Source organism: Sebastes umbrosus, chromosome 13 (genome assembly GCF_015220745.1).
Source record: "Sebastes umbrosus isolate fSebUmb1 chromosome 13, fSebUmb1.pri, whole genome shotgun sequence".
Taxonomy (NCBI): Eukaryota; Metazoa; Chordata; class Actinopteri; order Perciformes; family Sebastidae; genus Sebastes; species Sebastes umbrosus.
Window position 1 is genome coordinate 29,399,789 of NC_051281.1, and position 20,917 is coordinate 29,420,705.

The window sequence follows — 20,917 nt, forward strand, 5'->3', positions numbered from 1 at the left end:
ATACGTCAGTAAATACCCCACTCATGAATTTCGATGCCTTTACATCTCTTTAAAAAAGCGGTTGGCTACTAAACGTCATCACGTCATCACGTCAACTCGTCCGCCTTTACAGCCTCGTTGTGTATACTCATGCGACCGTGCTGTAGTTCATCTATAGCCTAACGTTAGCTTTTACTTCTGGCGATTGCATTCGCGCTTCAAAAATCATAGAAGTGGTGTTTATTTGTGAAGATTATCTTGCTGAACAAAACGTCTAAGTAAAAATCCCGTTGGCTTTTTGTCGAGGGAACCAGAGTAATGCTAACTTCCTGGTTGGCCTACAAAAATATGTCATCCCTGGAGAACTGATACTGTATACCGCAGCTACAACCTTATTTATTCTGGAACACTATAATGGCGAATGTTAGCTAACGTTAGCTAATTTAGATAAATATGGATATCGTTTAACTGACTGCTGTTGTTGATTTCATGACTCCTTTCTACTCATACTGTCTACTTGTGCAATATTTTGTAAAGCATTAAGATGGATTTTTTACAAAAGCTTCACTATTGTAAAACATTATTTTCCGTGAACTGCCTGCAAACAGAATAAACTGAAACTAAGAATATGACCATACTGAATTAATTGTGTTTTTTTTTTGTCAGTTTGAGATATGAGGACAATGAATATGGAAACGTGGAGCTCTACGACAACACTAATCTGCATTTGATGGGGGGAGAAAAAAAGTTTAGCCGCCCTTCATCTTTTTCTCCAAACTTTAACATCAACAACTTGAGATAATCCGCTGCGTATAAATATGTATGGGGTCTATTAAGTATGCTTTAGTCAATCCATCTGCCAACCTCACTAGCACAACCTGTAGGCTGTATCCACTCATCCATCCGCTCTGTCTGCTGGGTTAGTCGTGTAATTGTGGCACATTATTACATTCAGCATGGCAGTAGCTTAGCGTAGCCTCCCAACACACACACACACACACACACACACGCACACACACACACACACCACTCCTCCAGCATTATGCAAATTCTACAAGACGATATTTTCTCGCATAAAAAGAAGTTCAAAAAAGTATTTTTTTTCTTCTGCTTATTAATTCATGTATTTTACAGGAGATACATGCTCCTTCCAAGATTACATTTTTTACAATATGAAATACTGTGGAGTATTCTAACAAGAAAACATGGATGTAAACAATGCTGGATTTCAAATATGTGAAATAAAATGCTTTGCAAATGTTTCATGAGGAAGGAAATGAGACATGCCAGTAACAGCTCTACTGACAGTAGGGCTGTAACTGCAAGGCAAAAGTTAGTCAGTAGTTTACTGAACAAATCTAAAATAAACTTTTTCTCTCAGTACCGCCTAATGCCAGGTACACACTACACAAGAATCAAGCCGATTTTGGCAAATCGTTGCTCACCACACACTACAGGAATAAAACTGTTAAATTTAACATAACATGTCGTTATGTGTGGGGTCTCAAATTTTCAAAATCTGTTAAAGGAACTGTTTGTAAGAATCAGAAATTGCTTGTTAATAGCGACACCTGCGGCCATTAAGTCAACGAAAGTTAGCGTCCCGTTGCTCGCGCTTGTGTTGGCTCTACATAGACATGAACGAGCATCGCTCAAAACAGTGAAGCGACACACGTCAGCTAAAACCACAATATCACTCTATATTTCAGCTGCTTGGCAGTAATGTTAGCTGACCAGACGAAGGTCTCTCCATGAATCAATGCTGATCCTAGTGTTGGCTTTTCCTGCCTCAGCCTCCCGACCGCGGCCGGAGGGAACAGGGGAGACACCGGAGTTTTGGTCGGAGACGATAACGTTTCTCTCTGCGGAGCCCCGTCACTTCACAAGACACGGGAAACCTCTGTTGGTCTGGAGGAGCTGCAGCAGTTATTTCTGCACAAACGTCCACTGTACATCCACTAGATATTCTCAGAGCTAAACTAACTCTTCTGCAATGTGTAGTGTGCACGCATGCACGTGAGAGTGGAGCGAGAGAGAGAGAACGAGCGCGGTGTGTGAGTGAAGGCAAGCAGGCAGAGGAGCAGAGTACAGCAGAGACTCCGGCCCTGGAGACCAAAGCTACGGTCTCCCCCGCGTCCTCCGACCGCGGCCAACACTGTTTTAACAGACTTGCTTCACTAGATACAACCAAGAGGGTTTGGTGCTTCCGTGTAGTTTGTGTTGGAGTCTGAGTCTGAACAGCGTAGCCACACATGAGCGCGCATGGGACACCGACCCGCAATGATTTATACGTGTAAGAAGTTACAAACAGTCCCTTTAAGATTTGGAAAATCTTTTAGTGTGGGCCAGCTTTAACAGCGCTCGTGTAAAACATTCTAAAACTGGTGTATATTGTTGTTGGCCATTCAAACGAATACAAAAAGAATGAACGTCACGCAGCATTTAATATTTAATATCATTATATACTTTAGACTTTCTCTCAGCACCCCAAACTCTGACTTCCCTCCAGCGTCCCTGTGTTTTTGTGTTTACAACTAGAACCACAAAAAAATACAGCAAGACAATATTGAAATATTATGTCAAACTCTTTTATTGTATCGAGAGCACTTTTCTGTCTTTGCTTTGGGCTTAATTCTGCCATCGTCTTCGGAACATATTGTAATAGCACACTGTCACATCGGAGCATGGATTTAATCTACCGAAAAACTTGTAGGTCTACGATGACTGCGTCTGCATTTCTCTGACGGCAGAAGGGAACCGTTACCAAGAAAAGAAAAGAAAACACTGCAGTGGAAGTGCCTGAAACCTGTGAACACTTCTTTATGGTGCAATGGTGCACAATGAGGGGGAAGAAAACTCATCCCGAGTTCCTCTCCTGCCTCTACTGAAACCCAGTGGGACCAAAGAGTCGTCAGCGTGAATGTTTGTAGTATTGATGCAAAGGCTCAGAACAAGGACACGGCTCAATTAGAGCAGGGAAACACCCTTTTGTTGTGTGTTCTTCTAAGAGCTCCAGTACATATACAGAGTTCTACATCAAATCTGTGACGACGCTGTGTTCAAATGCCAATATACTACTGTAAAAGCTAATAATACAGGAGGAGGAAGATTATAAAGAATTGGGCTTTTTACAGCAACAAAAGAAGAGAAAAGGAGATGATGTGTTTGTTCCCAGTAGGAACAGGAACAAACGCAGAGGTTTCTCCTTTCTAGCAGCAGCAGAAGAAGAAGAGCGTGGTTGTGGAAGGGAAATGTATGTCAGCCAGTTTGATGATCTTCAAAAACGGGTGTCTACTTTTTATCAAACTTTAATAGAAATAAAAAAAACTCCCTAACCGATGCAAATATGCAAATCCAAATTGTCCTAATGCTGTTAAAGATGTATTATGTAACAGCTGCAGCCGCACGACAATCCAGTCAATACTGGATGCTATCCAGTCATCTTAGCTGGAAAAACATACGGCAATCCGTTTCTAATCGCCGACTAATCAGCCGCTTAATTACAGAGGTCCACAGAAAGGGAAACTTCAATTAGCTTTCCACACCGCTGAGCTCACTGGATTTTTCTGGCCCGGGCTCTCTCTCACGTCACCCCGATGTGAGCTCGCTCACAAAACGGCTGACAGACATGCATGACTGACTGATCAAAATACCCTCCAACAATCACACGCAAAAAAAAAAGCCAAGAAACTGAGTTATTTATAAACTAAGAGCCAGCAGGATGAAAAACAGAGACAAGGGCAAAGGGAGACAATAAGACCTTATTAGGATTCATTGAAAACATAATATCTGTCCTGCTATCCGATCCTGTATTACAGTATATTGATATCTGTTGTTTGACAGTTTGAACGTCTGTCTGTGTTTTGGACAGCAGCGCCAGCAGGTCAGTATCTGTAAATACTTGTTCTTAATCGGCCGCGCTGTAGCATCTGAGTGAGTTAAGTTTATGTGTCCAGGTCTATCGGAGATATTTCAGTACAGGCAGAACAAACATTTACACACACACACACACACACACACACACACATGCATAAACTGTATCAACAGAGTCACGGAAGCAAATTTGTACCTCGGCGTAAACACTCACAAAGCCCCCAAACACAAATACGCATACAGTACATGTGCAATTAATCGCAGAAACACAAGCATGCGAGTGTCAAAAACAAACACACGCCGAGCTCCATCTGTTCACATCCTGATATCGACGGATTTGAAACAGATACAGAAGGGGAGGGAAGAAATGTGGGTACAAATATGAACAGAGGGAAGACAATGTGTGTGTGTATTTTGGGGGCCAGAAACTGCTACAACATTTGAAAAAAAAAAAGCCTCTTTCAAACTGCAAAATATTTTCGCACTTTGGCTCTCATGTAGGAAAGAGAACGAGTTATATACACACACACACACACACACACACACACACACACATACACACACCCCTGTGCACAAACTCAGATATCCCCCAGAGGAAAAGAGATGCTGGAGGTTAGCAGAATAACAAAGTAAAAAGAAAAAGAGGAACATTTTGTCTCAGCTCAGTAGTGACAGTTTGGCATGTTTTTTTTTTTTTTTTACTTCTTTGTTTTCAGAGGGAGGAACCTCTCCCTGTACCGCTGCGAGGTCTGATCTCTCCAAACAGCTTTCTTTCAACAGCAAATGCAAGTGATAAAAGAGAGGCTTCTCTAGCAACCCGGTCTCACTACCAACTCGTCAAATACCGCCGATTGGGCAGCGCCCCCTCGGCATCGGAAACTGACGCACGGAGGCTCCCTTTAGTGACAGTATATGTGACGAACTGGGCTTTCAACTAGCAATGTAAATCCAACTGCGGGCGTTATTTGACAGTCAGAGCAAGTGACGTAGTATCAATAGCACGAAAGTCCGCTCAGGGTGAGCTGAGGCCTGAACTACGAAGCAGGATTTTCCGTCCTACGAAGGTGGATCACTTCTTAGATAGGGTAGATCACCATGGTAACTGATGCTGAACAGCTGACCTGCTCCGGAGCAGGTTATGTTCCAGATAAGAGATCAGCTCGTATAAAAGTACTACTGACCTACTGACCAATCAGAGCTCATTGCGGTGATTGTATGGTAATATTACACACATATAAAGAAGTTACAGTCATAATCCAGGCTGAAAACAACACAGTTTAAACTGACAAATGCAGGAAGGACAGCTGGATTTATGCTGTGGGTGTTTACCGCTTTGAATTATATTTTTATATGTATTTTTTTACTTGCTCTTGAGTCCGTTTCACTACGCCTGAGAGAGGGGGCCACACCTTAGCCACAGAGTATAAATCAGAATCAGAATCAGAATCAGAAAGGTGTTTATTGCCAGGTGTAAGGGGTATACACGAGGAATTTTCTTTGGCTTTCTTGGTGCGAGACAAATAGTATAATAATAAAGAAATAGATAAAACTTTAGAATAAAATAAGAATAAAAATGTACAATTAACAAAATAAGCTATAAAAACAAACATGATATAAACAGATAGTATAAACAGATAGTGCAAATATTGCCGGTGTGCAAACAAAACAATCAGGTATCAGAGGGAGAGAGAGGGATACTGTAGGGGGTGGTATTGAGAGTGTATGAGAGAGGGGGAGAGTCAGTGTCGGGGTAGAGAGGTTGGGGGGGGGGGGGCCGTAGTGTGTGTGTGAGGGGGAGACAGTCACAGGGGGGCGGATGGGCTGTTGGAGAGCCCTACTGCCATGGGGAAAAAACTGTTTTTGTGGCGTGAGGTTTTGGTCCTGATGGACCTTAACCTCCTGCCAGATGGTAAAGTCTGAAATAGATGGTGTCCAGGATGGGAGGGGTCGGCCACAATCTTCCCTACCCTCCTTAAGGTCCTGGAGGTGTGCAGCTCCTGGAGGGAGGGAAGGTTGCAGCCGATCGCCCTCTCTGCAGCACGGATGACCCGCTGCAGCTTGGCCTTGTCCTTGGCGGTGGCAGCGGCGAACCAGACGGTGATGGAGGAGGTGAGGATGGACTCGAAGATGGCCGAGTAAAAGTGCACCATCATGGTCTGTGGCAGGTTGAATTTCTTCAACTGCCTCAGGAAGTACATCCTCTGCTGGGCCTTGCTGATGAGGGAGCTGATGTTCAGCTCCCACTTGAGGTCCCGGGTGATGGTCGTGCCCAGGAAACGGAACGACTCCATCGTGTTGACTGGGGAGCCGCGTAGGATGAGGGGGGGGAGCGGGGCTGAGTTCCTCCTGAAGTCCACTACCATCTCCACTGTCTTCAGAGTGTTCAGCTCCATGTGGTTCTGGCTGCACCAGGATGCCAGATGGTCAACCTCCCATCTGTAGGCAGACTCATCACCCTCGGAGATGAGGCCGATGAGGGTGGTGTCGTCTGCAAACTTAAGGAGCCTGACCGATTGGTGTCTGGAGGTGCAGCCGTTGGTGTACAGGGAGAAGAGCAGTGGGGAGAGAACGCAGCCTTGGGGGGCACCGGTGCTGATAGTCTGGGTGTCGGACACTTGCTTCCCCAGCCTTACGTGCTGACTCCTGTCTGTTAGAAAGTCAGTGATCCACCTGTAGGTGGAGTCAGGCACACTCAGCAGGGAAAGCTTGTCCTGTAGCAGAGCTGGGCTGATGGTGTTGAATGCGGAGCTGAAGTCCACAAACAGGATCCTGGCATAGGAGCCAGGGGAGTCCAGGTGCTGGAGAATGTAATGAAGGGCTAAATTTACTGTGTCGTCTACAGACCTGTTGGCTCTGTAGGCGAACTGCAGTGGGTCCAGCAGGGGCTTGGTGATAGTCTTTAGGTGTTGGAGCACAAGGCGTTCAAAGGTCTTCATTATAACGGAGGTCAGGGCGACGGGTCTGTAATCCTGAAGACCTGTGATCCTTGGCTTCTTGGGGACCGGGATGATGGTGGAGGCTTTGAAGCAGGCCGGCACCCTGCAGTTTTCCAGGGAGGTGTTGAAAATCCCTGTAAACACTGGAGACAACTGGTCTGCACAGTGTTTAAGGGTTGCAGGTGAGACAGCGTCTGGGCCGGCTGCCTTGCGGGGGTTTTGTCCTTTGAAGAGCCTGTTGACTTCCCCCTCTTTGATGGACAAAGGTGTGAAGGGGGGGAGGGGTGTGCACAGACTCGGTGTTTGTGGAGAAAGCTGGGGGGGGCTGGTGTTAACAGTGTTAACTGCTGATGGCTGATGGCGGGGGAGAGAGGAGATGTAGTCAGGACTGGCACTTTGTCTGTCGAATCTGCAGTAGAACTCGTTCAGCTCATTTGCCAGTCGGAGGTCATTCATGGAGTGGGACGGTTTGGGCTTATAGTTTGTGATCTGCCTCAGCCCTTTCCAGACTGAGGCTGAGTCGTTGGCTGAGAACTGCTCCTGTAGTTTCTCTGAATACTGCCGTTTGGCCTCCCTCACCGCCTTGCCAAACGCGTATTTAGCCTCTTTAAAGCCCTCCCTGTCACCACTCCTAAATGCCTCCTCCTTAACCAAACGAAGCTGTTTGAGTTTGGCTGTGAACCAGGGCTTCTCGTTGTTATAGTGAACCCTGGTACGCGTCGGTATACAGCTGTCCTCACAGAAGCTGATATACGACGTCACAGCCTCTGCATATTCGTCCAGACTGTCAGTGGCGGTCCTAAACATCTCCCAGTCCGTGCAGTCCAGGCACTCACGCAGATCCTCCACCGCCTCGCTGCTCCACTTCTTGGTCGTCCTCACAACCGGTCTAGCCAGTTTGACCCTCTGCCTGTAAGAGGGGATGAGGTGGACCAAGACGTGGTCGGAGTTTCCCAGCGCAGCGCGGGGAACGGCGTGATATGTCTTACTGATGTTGCAGTAGCACTTGTCCAGCGTGTTCTCCTCTCTGGTCGGACATTTAATAAACTGTTTATATTTTGGGAGTTCCTGTGATAAGTTCCCCTTGTTAAAGTCCCCAAGAACGATAACAAGAGAGTCCGGGTTTTTCCTCTCCACCTCCCGTATCTGGTCGGCAAGCAGCCGCTGCGCGAGCTCCACGTGAGCCTGAGGCGAGATGTAAACACCGACCAGAATGAAGGAGGAGAATTCACGGGGGGAATAAAATGGTTTGCAATTGATAAAAAAGGATTCCAGATCCGGAGAACATGTCCGCAGAAGCACTGTCACGTCCTTGCACCAGCCGTTGTTAACATAGAAACATATTCCCCCTCCTTTTGACTTGTGTGATAGCTCCGGGTCGCGGTCGGCTCGGAACAGCTGGAAGCCGGGCAGCTGCAGCGCAGAGTCCGGTATAGTTCCACACAACCACGACTCAGTAAAACACAAGACTGAAGAGAGGGAAAAGTCTCTGTTGTTTCTCACCATCAGCAGCAACTCGTCCACTTTGTTGCACAGTGAGCGCACGTTGGAGAGGAATATCGCAGGCAGCGGAGTTTTTAGTCCTCTCTGTCTGAAGCGATTCAGCGCTCCGGAGCGCTTTCCCCTCCGGCGCTTCGCCGCTCGGCCGAGGGCCGCTGCTCCCAGCAAAATGTGCATTAAATCCACTGAAGGAGCCAGAAATGTGGGAAAAAGATCTGCTGGGATGGATTCCCTGAGGTTCAGGATGTCTTCTCTAGAGAAAACAATCTGTGAACTTTCACAAAAAACTAAAGAAATACAAAAAAACAAGAAAAACAGAGCGCACTAATTCGCCGAGGCAGCCGTAGTTAGCGCCATCTTAAAGAAGAGTAATCCATTCATCCATCGCACTCCTAAAAGCTATTTATATCTAGACGAATATATCTGACTTTTGAGTATTCCGTTAAATTAATAAATCTGTTAATTTACGCATTCACACATTTGGAATTTTTTCTTTTGCCAGCTGTTTTTCCTGCATTTGGCAGCTTCAGCTGTGTTACTTTTAGTCTGGATCAAGTGTTTAACTTCTTCATATTTGTCTACTATAGTTCGCTCTTCCTTTGTAAAATTTGCCGCTCTGCCTGTCTGTCTGCAGTCTGTGGACTTGTCCGTGTTTGCGATTGGTCAGATGCTGCAAACACCTCCCCGTTCATGTGAACGCGCTCACAGCCAGACTGAGAAACCCTCGGTTGATTTACCGAGTTGATAACTACTGTCGTAGGAACGCTTAGCAGGATCTCGTTTGTTAGAGTTAGTGAAGCCAGATAACGAGAAGATACCCTGGGTATGTTAAACTCGCTTCGTAGTACAGGTCACAGGAGGAATGGTGGATGGGTAAAAAAAAGACAAGACTTTCAAACAGGAGACTGCTGTTCGTACGTTGACTTATTTTGTCACGTCAATCGTTAGTCACGTGACTCGTCTGTATCGTCAGCCCCGAGTCGCTATAGTCAGCGAACCACGACCGTTTCCTAACACTAACTAAGTGGTTGTGTTGCCTAAACCTTACTTCCGGGGAAGTTTATTTTGAAAGGCATGTAATGAGTGTATATTGCCATGCCATCCCTGGTCCGTCCAAAAATAACACAAGAGGGGTACTACCCCGTGCGTCAGTCTCCGATGCCGAGGGGCGCTGACCAAGCGGCGGTATGTGACAAGTTGGGTGTGAGAATGTGTTGTCTCTTGGTTGCACATTACAGGACAATGGGGGGGAGATGAACAATGACACTAGGTCATGTTTAGACATTTAGAGCTGGAACTAAACATTGCATAGATATGTATCTTCATGTAATATGACAACGGTCTTCAATAGATTTATCTCTGTTGGGGGTTTTTTTCCTGTTCTCTGCTCCGGCTGCATTTTCTTTGAAGCTCCATGACCCATTTTTCTCAGGGATCTCTTTCTTATCTGATGTTCTCCTCAGTTATAATGAACTAAAGTATAATGACAGCAGCATCACTGTCGATCAAGACTATCTGCACTGTTCTGTATCTTATGAATGGATGAACGAGTTGGTCACAAGTTGACATTGAGTTAGTTTCCTCAAAACAAGAGATGCAAAAATGTTTCATTTGGTCTTTGAAAAGACTAAACTGTTCTTTTGTTTTTTGTGTACTTCTGGTTAAATATTGTAGGTTATGGCACTCAATGTTTTAATGCAAATTAACAGACGTGTTATTAAACAAGGAGAAGAGATGAATTACTATAATTAAAAGAAAATTACTTCTGAAAAAACTCATGAATAAAGCCGTGGGGAAAAAAAGAACGGCGTTTGGTGTTTACGACACCAGATTGTAATGAGACAAATTGTTCTCATTAAAAGCTGAAAAAGTGATGATCGGTTTCATTATCATCATACGCTTAATTACAATAATAGATATACAATATTTATGAGACGTTCCGGCAGGGCCACTCTGGGATAATAATTCAGACCAGGATCTAGTGTCAGTCCAGGCCTCCCCACATCCACATTTCCTGTTTCTGTCAGTAACGTATGGTTACGTTGTAACCTTGGTTCTCTGAGTGAAGAGACTACCTCTCCACTCTGTTACATATTCCATAAGTACGGAGCTGGAGAGACTGTCTCAATACGACAGAGGATTGGAGGTGCTTCCACCTGACAGAAAATTATACAGGTCTTTATTTTCAATATTATTTCCGTGCAAGGGTAGTGGTAGTCGTGGTATTACAACCCGATCTCATGGGAAGGTGTATAAATAGCACAACATTACAAGGACATGAGAACGCATTTTAGCCTTTTTGGGTGTCATGCAACAAAACTAAGGTAATGGACGCAGTCAAGTTTATGCAACAAAACTACTCACTTTAGGAAAAACTTCATTGTCGGGCTTAAAATACGGAAGTAAACTAAGTAAAATAAGTATGGATACAACACAACAGAACTACGAAAAACACATCACAAACTTCCCTAATAAACACGTCACTAACATGACTTCAAAATACTAATCAAAAATTCAACAACATTTTGGGACACAAACACCAGAGTCCTGTGTTTGTTGGACCCATTCACCTCCCCACCCTCCCACCCACCATATAAGCAGTCTTTCTCACTTTTTATTTTGACTTTTTTTATTTTATCTTGTAGCATATTTTTGTGGATGTGTTTACATTGCAGTCAATACAGACATGGCGTACAAATGACACGTCAAAAGAAAGAACGCCGTTGTTATTACATGCGGAATGACTTGCGCATTACCATGTCATTCCTACTTCACATTTAGTGTGACCAAGCTGGGTATTAGCTGGGTGCTGAGGGCGGCCCTGCTTGCAGTAAACTGTAGAAATATTCTGTTTGTACAAAGTAATCCACCAGGAATGTGACCTTGCAGGTCTTTGCAGCAAAAGCCGGTTCAACTTTTTTTGGCTAGACGACTGTAATTTCTTTTGCCGGAACCCCCTGTGTTGTCCCCCCTCTGACCTCAGAGATGTTTGCCACTCAAAGAGAGGTTTAACACTGCTAAATATAAACTGCTCCTAAATATATGATGACTCAGAGGTTGTCTGAAGGGCGATAGCAAACGAAACATCAATGTTAGACTATAAGTGGGTTTCCCAAATTACATTTTCCTTTTTCAATCTTTTCAGACAAATATGACAGCGGACGATAGAAGGTGACAGCATGATATTGGTCCATTTTAAAAACATTAGTTTATAACTGAGTGAAAGGTTTCTGCAGGAAATATCACTCCTCCACTTTAGATCAAGCTTTGAGGCTGAGGGGAGGTTTTGTCAGTATAGTGTGTGTGTATGAGTTCCTAACTTAGGCCACCTTCGGGGACACAGACTAGTTAATTGGGGATGGCTTGTCCAATTGGGGACAAAGCTTATTTTTGGATCAGTGGTTAAGGTTAGGGTTAGAGTTAGGCAAGTAGTGGTTATGGTTAAGGTAAATCTCCAGGAAATGATTGTAAGTCTATGTAATGTCCCCAAAAATGACATAAGTAAACTGTGTGTGTGTGTGTGTGTGTGCGTGCGTGCGTGCGTGCGTGCGTGCGTGCGTGCGTGCGTGCGTGCGTGCGTGCGTGCGTGCGTGCGTGCGTGCGTGTGTGTACTTGTATAGCTATCTTTGTGAGGACCAATTTGAGTTTTCGACCGTCAGAGTGAAGACATTTTTGGAAGGGACCTCACCCTGGGCGACAGTAGCTCAGTCCGTGGGGACTTGGCTTGGGAACCGTAGGGTCAAGTCCCCACATGGACCAAGTACTGAGTGTGAATTGGTAGCTGGAGAGGGTCCAGTTTGCCTCTTGGGCACTACCGGGGTGCCCTTGAGCAAGGCATCAAACCCCCAACTGCTTGGGGTCGCCTGTCAGGGGCAGCCCCCTTGCTCTGATATCTCTCCATTAACACATGTATATAGGTCCTGTTTGTGCATGTATGTATTTCGGGCCTGTGTGTTCTATGTGTAAAAAATAACAACAGAGTGAAAAAATTGAATTTCCCCACAGGGGATCAATAAAGTATGCCTTCTTTCTTCTTCTTCTTCTTCTTCTTCTTCTTCTTCTTCTTCTTCTACTTGTTCTTCTCTCAATGAGTGTCCTCACAAAGATAGAAGGACACGGCTGTGTGTGTGTGTGTGTGTGTGTGTGTGTGTGTGTGTGTGTTATTTTGAAAATAGCAAATGTCTACAACGCTTCAAACTGCATCTGGATCTGCACCAAAAACTCTCTTGTTCCTTGGTCACGTCCTAACTTTCCAACGAAAAAAACACATTTTCCTTGTTATTTATGGCATGCTACATAAAATCATTATTTGCATCATATATTTTGCAATAACAACTGAATAAGTAACCATCCATCTTCCTTCATACCTGTCCACCTTACACACCTGGCAGTGGAATAAAGGAAATGTCCCGACTCATTTCTCAAGTCACTGGAGCAGCTTTGCTCTGTGTTGCTTTTATTTATTCATTATCTAGGTTTTATTTATTCACACTGTGCTCTTCAGTCAACAGATCAAACTACCTAAAGCAGCATGCCCCTGCCTAATTCAGTTCCCTCTGTGTCCTTCATCTTTTACATATGGGATATTGAAGTAAATCAATTAGGCCGTCTCATTGGTCTCATTCTGCATCTATCATTCATGTCTGCATCTCATTCTACCTCTATCTGTGCCATGCTCTGGTTTTCCATCTCTTCCTTCCTATATATTATGAGCTGATTTTCTGCTTACACACAAATAATTTCTGTGAAAATTTTACACTTTTTACACCTTCAGATACCAACCTGATAATTGTATCTGAAGATTCATTTTCCATATGCGAGCGCAGGCTGTGAAATCATTTCCAAACATCATTTCACAGATGCAAACTCTTTAACATCCCTTTTTTAACACTCGCATTGCGTACTTCATCTCCCACACACTTGTTGGGATTAAAAATCGAAAAACACTTGACGTGTGAGTGGGTGCGCAGTCACGTACAGCATTGACCGTGGATGCAATCTGACAACTCTGCTGGCAAAGGGATGAACTGAACAAAACTGCACTCGCAACAACAGAAAACATATGGAATCAGTTAAGTACTCAAACAGACAGCTAGATATATGCGTATTCTGTTTCTTGTAAACCCCTTGTGTATGCGTAGTCCTGTCCATAACATGCAAGTCCGAGTGTGCATCGGGGCTATACAAAAGGGTGAATAAAAGTTGCCATAACACTTGGCAGAAAAATGCAGTGTCACATTTAGAGGATTGGGCTTATGGCAGGCTATGGATGGTGCATGTGTTTAAAGGATCACAAAGCATTTTAGGATCCTGATAAACACTGACTCACTGTATAAGTTGATTCCACTCCCAAAGACCATCATCTTGCAACTGTGTTTTGAATGTTGATTTACAGAAATGCAACATCATCACGCCAAATACAGGCCACCCTTTAGTGATCCTTTGGTGAAACTGCATACATATGACCTCTCTCTCTCTCTCTCTCTCTCTCTCTCTCTCTCTCTCTCACACTCTCACTCTCTCTCCATTTTATTGTAGTGAACTTCAAGAGTTCTCCATTTCCTTTCTGATCCACCTCCCTACTTTTGACTTGAGAACGCTTTAAAGGTACAGTGTGTAGGATTTGGTGGTATTTAGTGTAGTGGTTGCAGATTGGTAGGATTTAGCGGTATCTAGTGTAGTGGTTGCAGATTGGTAGGATTTGGCGGTATCTAGTCCAGTGGTTGCAGATTGGTAGGATTTGGCGGTATCTAGTGTAGTGGTTGCAGATTTGTAGGATTTGGCGGTATCTAGTGCAGTGGTTGCAGATTGGTAGGATCTGGCGGTATCCAGTGCAGTGGTTGCAGATTGGTAGGATTTGGCGGTATCTAGTGCAGTAGTTGCAGATTGGTAGGATTTGGCGGTATCTAGTGCAGTGGTTGCAGATTGATGGGATTTGGCGGTATCTAGTGCAGTGGTTGCAGATTGATAGGATTTGGCGGTATTTAGTGTAGTGGTTGCAGATTGGTAGGATTTAGCGGTATCTAGTGTAGTGGTTGCAGATTGGTAGGATTTGGCGGTATCTAGTCCAGTGGTTGCAGATTGGTAGGATTTGGCGGTATCTAGTGTAGTGGTTGCAGATTTGTAGGATTTGGCGGTATCTAGTGCAGTGGTTGCAGATTGGTAGGATCTGGCGGTATCCAGTGCAGTGGTTGCAGATTGGTAGGATTTGGCGGTATCTAGTGCAGTAGTTGCAGATTGGTAGGATTTGGCGGTATCTAGTGCAGTGGTTGCAGATTGATGGGATTTGGCGGTATCTAGTGCAGTGGTTGCAGATTGATAGGATTTGGCGGTATCTAGTGTAGTGGTTGCAGATTGGTAGGATTTGGCAGTATCTAGTGTAGTGGTTGCAGATTGGTAGGATTTGGCAGTATCTAGTGTAGTGGTTGCAGATTGGTAGGATTTAGCGGTATCTAGTGTAGTGGTTGCAGATTGGTAGGATTTGGCGGTATCTAGTCCAGTGGTTGCAGATTGGTAGGATTTGGCGGTATCTAGTGTAGTGGTTGCAGATTGGTAGAATTTGGCGGTATCTAGTGCAGTGGTTGCAGATTGGTAGGATTTGGTGGTATCTAGTGCAGTGGTTGCAGATTGATGGGATTTGGCGGTATCTAGTGTAGTGGTTGCAGATTTGTAGAATTTGGCGGTATCTAGTGCAGTGGTTGCAGATTGGTAGGATCTGGCGGTATCTAGTGCAGTGGTTGCAGATTGGTAGGATTTGGCGGTATCTAGTGCAGTGGTTGCAGATTGATGGGATTTGGCGGTATCTAGTGTAGTGGTTGCAGATTGATAGAATTTGGCGGTATCTAGTGCAGTGGTTGCAGATTGATAGGATTTTGCTGTATCTAGTGTAGTGGTTGCAGATTGGTAAGATTTGGCAGTATCTAGTGTAGTGGTTGCAGATTGGTAGGATTTGGCAGTATCTAGTGCAGTGGTTGCAGATTGATAGGATTTGACGGTATCTAGTGTAGTGGTTGCAGATTGATGGGATTTGGCAGTATCTAGTGCAGTGGTTGCAGAATGATAGGATTTGGCGGTATCTAGTGTAGTGGTTGCAGATTGGTAGGATTGGCGGTATCTAGTGTAGTGGTTGCAGATTGGTAGGATTTGGAAGTATCTAGTGTAGTGGTTGCAGATTGATAGGATTTTGCGGTATCTAATGCAGTGGTTTCAAATTGATAAGATTTGGCAGTATCTAGTGTAGTGGTTGCAGATTGGTAGGATTTGGCGGTATCTAATGCAGTAGTTACAGATTGGTAGGATTTGGCGGAATCTAGTGTAGTGGTTGCAGATTGGTAGGATTTGGCGGTATCTAGTGTAGTGGTTGCAGATTGCAACCAACCGAGTACCCCTCCGCTCACTCCTCCCTTTCCAAAGTGTTTATACAGTAATGAAAACATAGTTATTGATATTATATTCCATTTATGATAATAAATCCCTCAAAATGTTACACGCTGTCCCTTTAACCTTTAAACATAAATGTACTGTAGAAGACCAGCATATGATTATCAGGAGATCTAAAGTGATTTTAAATGGGAGCCAAAGCCAGAGACTCTGTTAATGTTTAGAATAGCAAACCCTGCATGAAGCTGCCCCTGTTACTTTGTCTAAATAGATGAGCCATTCCATGTAAACCTTCTCTTCTCCGTCTGTCGGAGAATGGTTCATCTCATCATCCATTAGTGCAAACATAAGCATCCAGTGTGCAACTGGATGACAGTGTCTGGCTTTCTCAGTAAACGTTTTGCTTTGACCTTTATTAAAGTAATAATCCATTTGTCTCCAACAACGTGTTCCTTTGCATTGACCAATCAGGTGCTCTCTCCAGCGCGCAGTCGCAGTCAGGTCACTTGGTAATAAACAAACATGGAGAAAAGGAGGAAGGATGCCGATTTTGTTTCTGTCAGGTGGGACAACCAAACTGACTGAAGTATGGACAGCCTGTACCGTCCTCTCTGTGCCACCCAGGAGCGCATCCACGTCCGTTTTTTCTATTTTTTCTTTTTCTTTTCGCAACACAATACCGCCAGCATCACACACAACGCTTCTGTCGCCATGATCGACAGTTACTTCAACCGCCTCCCCGATGACGTCTGAACTCGCGCATGATCGTGGAATACGACGTGCCATGATTGGTCGCGGTCATACTTGGCATACATCTTGCCAGTCTCCCGACCAAGACACTGCAAGAGTTTATGGCGCTGTGATCATTAGATCTGACATGGTGACCATCGTCAAAGACAAAAATATCGTGTAGTCTGATCCCGGCATTACAGTGGTTCTTTGAATATGTGGGGACATAAAAATCCACGTGAAAATCATCTTAAACCTATTGGCCCCCTTAATAATAATATGGGTATTTTTCTGATAAAATCTGTAAAAACAATTAGCCACACATTGTGAGTACTAGAAAACAGTTGGGGGTGCAGCCATGTGTCAATGCCATTAATGGACATTTCAGTCAGACAACTCACGTTTGAAATGTTTATTTCAACAGCAGAACATTGTTAAGAATTTGGGGTTCGGACTACGACCTCATCACTCCCTGCAGATATGATTACAGTACATGAGATATTGAGAGTGATGAATAAACATATTTCACACCGACAGAGCCTGCAGGTGGATGCTCGGGTGGTGTTGGGGCTGAAAGAGGCAGCAGCACATTGAAGAGGCAGAGGGAGAGACGGGGAATTTTGCAGCTTAAATAGACAACCTAATTGGGAGGGTGCATTTGGTTTATGGTATTGAGAGTGAGGCAGGTCATATGTGTATGTTGCAGTGCAGCTAGAGTGAACTGCCTGAACTAGCTCGCAGGCGTCGCTCCATTAGTCACTCAACTGTCACTCGGCAAGTGTGCGTGTGTGTGTGACTTGTGTAAGTGTGAATGTCTGAGCCTTATATACTATAGTAGGCCTGTATGTGTTACGACCTTAATTTGTGCAGTTACAGTGTCCTCTGTGTGCTCAGTCATAATCATGGGCCATTACCTCAATTATGGTGAAGATCAACTCACCATTGCAAGCAACACACACACACACACACACACACACACACACACACACACACACGCACACACACACTAGGTCTAAACAATAGACTATGAGTGTCACCCCTCCCTCCAAATGTTTTTTTTCCGGAGTGTCTCTAACGGTGAAGGACAAGTGTTTTGCATCTGAGCCACCTGGACAATCTGGTACAAGAGTCTTCTCATACCCCAGCTCCTAGTAACACATCTTATTTTATCAAAATACTATTTCAAATGTCACACTTAAGTCCTTCGTTGTTGTAGAAATGTTTTCTTTAATTGAGAATACAATGTGCTGTGTATTTTAAGATGTATTGCATGTTTAAACCAGACATTTATCTTGATTGGTTTGACAAAGTTTTTTTGTTTTTTTGTTTCTTTATCTAAATGCAAGTCCTGCATCCAGTCCTCAATTCATTTGTCTTTCAGGTCATCAATCCATCCCAAGGATTTGTAATTCTGTTGCTGATTTATCTTATAGAAGATTTAAAAAAAAAAATAAAAAATACTCATATTGTTATACAAACAAAATCAGCAAGAGTTGTTAGTGTGTGAAGGAGCGCTATCGCAGGTCCTTCCTTCCTGCAGCTGTCAGACTCCACAACCAGTACTGCTCCCAGTAGACCACAACCAGCACTGCTCCCAGTAGACCACTTACACTTACACACCAAAAACTGACAATAACCTGATATTTTCAGGTGGAATTTCATTTCATTCTCACTTTGCAATATCATTTTCCACTTGTGCAATTTTGTTAATAGTCTGTTTATTGTCAATACTGTATATACGGCTCCTATTTTTATACTTCCTTCTATTTAAAATGGTTCATATTTTGTTACACTTTGTTTAGCTCTTTTTTTACTGTGTTAGCTGATGCATCTTGTTTTTTGCACTATCCCCTTTGCTGCTGTACACTGCAGATTTCCCCACTGCGGGACTAATAAAGGAATATCTTATCTTATCTTATCTCTTATCTTAGTACAGTGAATGTTGTTGTTGACCGTTCACTAAACCCCTCCACCAAAATAGTCCAATCATAGCTACAACAGTTTCTAGGCATGGCAGGCTTGTCAACTTTGGCTTTCTTCGCATGCAAGCGGTGCAAATGGGTCTGTAGTAAGAGAGTTACTCAACACTTGCAGACTTCAGAGGGCGTTGTCTCTGCTTAGCCTTTCCGAAACCAAAAAACAAAGAAAAAAAAGTGTAAGGAATGGATCAAACCGTGTTTATCTGCTCTGCCGTGAGCAGTAAATGTTGACATGTTTTGGTAACTAGCTTACTAAAACCAGCTTAAGCCCAAGTTTAGCATATAAGTATCTTTATTATCTTTATTGGATTTGGAGAAATACACACTCCAGCAACTAGAGATGAGCTGATCGACTTTTTTTCCAGTTCCGATCCAATTCCGATACCTGAAATTGGATATCTGCTGATACCAATATAATTCCAATATCAGAGCTAATGTATTCCAAAACAATTTATTTGAACTGTACGTTAAGTAGGATGGGAGTGCAAATTGCTATGGCAACTCCTTAAATATTTTGAAAAACTTAAACAAATCAAGTGCACAGCAATAACGAACCACTAGTAGATTTCGATACACAAGTTTAAAAGTAATAAGATAATTAAGGTTTTCAAAATGAATATTTGAAACAAAAGTGCAAAAACTGAGAAATAAATGTCCACACTCTATCAAATAAGTTCAAAACAAAAATGTGCATGACTGCTTCCTGATTCCGCTTTGTGAGAAAATAGTGCAAGGTGTGACCAGATTTTTTTATACAAAAATCAGGTAATAAAAGGCGACGCCAGAGCACTCTTAGTATACTTAGGATACTGAATAGAGGAAGTGGTGAGAGGTTGCTGTGGTTATCATGCAAAGACATCAACTGGAATATTGGTACATCCGCTAGAAGTAGCCTAAATGTTAAATGGTTTATTGAGAGCACCGCGAGTCAATCATCATCTGTTTAGAGGGCCGAAAGACTCCAATAAAACAAACGGCAGGCCGGCCGTGTCTGCCCGGTTGAAAGCCGGAGGACCGTTGCAGCGAAAATACAAACGGTAGTAATGTTTATTAATGTTTTATCATGTTTATCTCCTGCTTGAAGCAGCCACTCGACCTCCGTGCTAAAGATGCTAGCATAGCTAACTAGCTTCTTTGCAGTCGTAACACGGCCGGAGGGAACCCTACACCGATATTAGATCTGATCAGTCTCATCTGTACCAGCAACCCCAATCAGCATTGACTTTAACCAAGATAGTCTTACTTTTTTTCAAACACATGGGATACTCTTCATTCTAAAAGCCTTTTCTCTAGCGTTAAAGTCCGTGTAAAGCAAAAATAAATATGCATTCTGGGTTTGTCACACCACAGAAAAATGTGTTACTAACCACCCAGCCAAATTTGAAAGATTATAAAAATCACCAAGTATATAAAATTAGCTCTCAAAATCATGGAAAAATCATCAGTATTCTCTGCTCTGAGACGCTGGGGGCGTGTCGCTGAAGGCGCTGAAACCTGAAACCTCTCTTAATACATCCATGGCTGAAACCACACCCACAAGCGGGGAAGGTGCAGCCTGTCAGGATTCCTCAGTAGCGGCGAGCAAAGACAGAAAAAAGCCCAGCGCCAAATCGCTGTCTGATGGGCGGAGTGGGGAAATGGGGTCTGAGTCCTTCTGATCGAGGATCAGCCTGTGGACGGTCTGCCAGTAACGGCCCTCGTCGCGCAGTCCCCCAGGGGATTCAACTCAGCGGGTTAGGGACGGCCGCTTGGTGTGGGAGGATCCCCTTGCAGATCTCCTCTCCGAGGCGTTCGGTCGGCTTGGAAAGGCTCGGGGCGAGGGTGGCTCGTGGCTGCGAAGCTTTACGCTTGAACATACGATCCTGTCAACATGAGTCACATGCTCTACTGACTGAGCTAGCCGACATAACCTTCAACGACATTCCTGGTTTCTATTTTGGCTTTAAGAAACCAGGTTTGTGAAGACGGGTGGGGTTATGTTAAGGATGATTCCACTGCGTCATCGAGCCATGATTTCAGCCACAAAACTGGCAAAAAACAGTTTAACGGTCTATAAGTCCACAATCCAGTACTACAATGTTCACAGCCTTTGCATCATGTTTCCAGTTATTATTTTCCAACATTTATAATGTGTTTAGAAACAAAACTCTGAATTCCCTTTACACGGCCTTTAAATGTGAAAATATTCCCTATGGAAATATGAACAAGTCTGTAAGTTAAGCAGGAGCATGTTTGACCAAAATAACAGTCAGTCTTTTCATTTTTCCATATCTTACTTATGGGGGCCAATATTAAAAAGTCATCCAGTGGCAGAATTTTCTCATGGAGCCGTTAGCTTCATTAGCTAGATAGCTTTAGGTGATAATATCTGCCAGGAACAGCTGTCATTCAGTTGGCGAAATCAGCGGTCACTGGCAATAAATGAGGATCTGAAATCAAGGACCCGTTGTTTCAAAAAGTACCGAGAATTTCAAGTGGTACCTGCATATGTGCCGTGTGAGAACGAAGAGTTGGACAGGCATGACAACAGTAACAAAGGGG

The 20,917-nt window shown here is 43.9% G+C and overlaps 1 protein-coding gene and 1 long non-coding RNA gene across 2 annotated transcripts in view; both read left to right on the forward strand.

Moving 5' to 3' along the window:
* ramp1 (receptor activity modifying protein 1) overlaps positions 1 to 20,917 on the forward strand; it is a 93,687-nt gene that overhangs the window by 71,491 nt on the left and 1,279 nt on the right. The window lies entirely within an intron of this gene.
* Positions 9,129 to 19,565, forward strand: LOC119499922. Its single transcript, XR_005209483.1, has 3 exons — positions 9,129 to 9,504; positions 13,909 to 13,914; positions 19,555 to 19,565. It is a non-coding gene; the product is annotated as an uncharacterized LOC119499922 (long non-coding RNA).